The following is a 2500-nucleotide window of genomic DNA, read 5'->3' on the forward strand; positions in this document are numbered from 1 at the left end:
CTTGTCTCTTCCTTCTTCTTTCTTCTCTTGTTTCTGTTCTAAGTATTAATTGTGCATGTACTTATGTTGTTCGTCATTTTCGTGGGACAGAATTGAAATCTATTCATGCAATGTCATGCTTTTGTATTGAGTATTTGTTATGTTTTCCCTTTTCGTGAGGGCAGTATGAAAACAAGCCATTTGTGCTTATTCATTTTTTTCTCCCAATAAAAAAAAGATTCGTTCGTTCGTGTTCTCTCTCTCTCTCTCTCTCTCTCTCTCTCTCTCTCTCTCTCTCTCTCTCTGCGTGCGCGCGCGCGCCTCTGTATCTGTGATGAATCATGATGACTCGAGCTATATGAGTTCATTTTACATGCCTGCCACAATAATACTACGAGTCGGTTATTGAGCAAAATTAATGTGGAGCAGAAAGACCATTCATATCAAACAGTGTTACTTGTTCGATTTTTGGTTTGTCTTTTGTTTATCCGCTTTCGTTTTTGTTGGTCGTGCAGGCCGCATGGAGGCCGTGCTTCCGGAATCTGGAAGCAGTCGTTTCACACGCAATGCAATGGTTTCAAAAGGATGAGGGGAAAGCAAATGATGCGCTAAAATTCTGTGTGTGTGTGTGTGTGTGTCAGTGTGTGTGTGTGTGTGCGCGTGTATGTGTGTGTGTGTGTGTGTGTGTGTGTGTGTGTGTGTGTGTGTGTGTGTGTATTACCCTCTCAGTCAGTGATGTATTGCTGGGGTTTTTCTTCATTTACTCCTCCCTCCTCCCTCCTTCAGTTCCTTCCCTTCCCCTACCCCCACACCCCACCCCCCAACCCACCGTCCTCTTGACCCTAGTACTTCCTTTCATACCACATCCTTTCTTCACTCTCAGTCAGTCACTCACAGTCTGTCCCCGAGTCTTTATTGATAACTTCAGATGATCAGTCAGACCTCACTGAGTGTCACGTCAGTCCTTATAATCATGTAAATTGACGGAGTAAGTGGATACCGGGCCGGGTGTCCTGTACTGATATACACTAACAGAAAGCATTCCGACGGTACTCATCTAAAGTAGTCACCGCCTAAATCAACTGGAAGCATTTCGAACTCCGCAGTCATCGAACTCTAAATGGGAGCATCAATCCACAAAACGGCAGACGTACGCAACTGTTCAGCCTGCGGAGTCAAACTGAATCGCACATTTCTATCTGTATGCCAAAACATCGCCTCCAGAGTTTAGTTGTACACTTTAAGTTTTCATTTTCTAAGTTCTAGGATTCCTCGGCCTCCCCATCTCAGTAACTTAGTAAGAATTCTTCAGTAGTATCCATCCAATAGCTCTGAACCGACCTTTTACACTGATGACTGATAACCATTCATATTAAGTAAAGCAAACATCAAATGGATAAATATGACTGAATGACGAAACAAATAAATGAACGAATTAATGACTCAGTGAATCGATTAATTAACAAATGAATGAATGACTAAACAGCGGACTACAGTAAAAGATAAATAAATGACAAAGTTTCACTTACTTTTTCCCCCGCAACGCAATTCACAGCTTCGCGTCCCGATCAGGACGACTCAGTGCCCGAGGGGAAGAAAGAAAATGTACCAAAACTTTCCACTGACACAGTTCCACACACACTCACACACACACAGGCTAATAAACAACTGTTGCACTCCCGGCGGGAAGACTCAGTCGAGACTCGCACTGACAACAAACGGCAGACGACAACTGAAGAGTTAACTGGGTTTCGGGAAGAGAACGCGAACTGACGAGAACAAGCAGATGGGGCAAGCTCCTGCAGCTAAGAGAGACAACTCACTCTCATGGACACCACACACACGGCACAGATGCTTGGTGTATCAGCTTACCCCCATTTCTATTCAGCAAGCGAAGCAAGCAAGCCAAGCAGCGGGAGCGCCAATAGCTGCACGCGCACACACCCTTCTCTCCTCAGCACCGCCCCCCCCCCCCCTTCTCTCTCTGTCTCTCTCTCTCTCTCTCTCTCTCTCCAAAACATTCTGTTCTGTGATTGCTCGCTCAGTCATGCAGTGGAATGTCGATTTGATTCTGCGACTGCGACAGCTAACACCATTATGATTCCAGATACATTACAGATTCATAAAAGTCATAGATAAATAAAGAATGGTGTGTGTCCATCGATATCGATGATGACCATCGTTGTCATCCAGCTGGGGGATGCGGGTAGGGTGGTGTTTGGGGGGGATGCTCATGAATCTATCTGTGAGTGCGCAGATGGCTGAATAGTCCAATCTGCGCACGAAATGTTCGCTGACAGTTGGGGCAGACAAAGACAGGCATATCATTGTCAGGGAGCTTGTTTGCCCGTGACTTTCTGGCCTGCCTCTTCTGAACAGCTGCAGCAGTCCTGTAGGCCTCGCACAACTTGGCACCTTTGTGCACAGCAGCGCGCCATTTGTCACGGTCCACTGCAGATTCCTCCCAGGAGTCAGGGCTGATATCAAACGCTTTCAGAGAGACTTTCAGAGTATCTCTGAA

General features: G+C 45.9%; 1 protein-coding gene across 4 annotated transcripts in view; it reads right to left on the bottom strand.

Annotated features, from left to right (window-relative positions):
• LOC143295793 (protein stum homolog) overlaps nt 1-1835 on the bottom strand; it is a 197777-nt gene extending 195942 nt beyond the window's left edge. For 3 of the 4 annotated variants that reach the window (XM_076607411.1, XM_076607412.1, XM_076607413.1), the window contains exon 1: nt 1509-1833. The gene's annotated coding sequence lies outside the window, so the exon portion shown is untranslated. Of the gene's footprint in view, nt 1-1508 lie in introns of all 4 variants that reach the window. The other variant, XM_076607414.1, reaches the window with a different exon arrangement.
• Between the last annotated feature and the right edge of the window lie 665 nt (nt 1836-2500).

The sequence above is a fragment of the Babylonia areolata genome, chromosome 21, assembly GCF_041734735.1.
Source record: "Babylonia areolata isolate BAREFJ2019XMU chromosome 21, ASM4173473v1, whole genome shotgun sequence".
In the NCBI taxonomy this organism is placed as follows: Eukaryota; Metazoa; Mollusca; class Gastropoda; order Neogastropoda; family Buccinidae; genus Babylonia; species Babylonia areolata.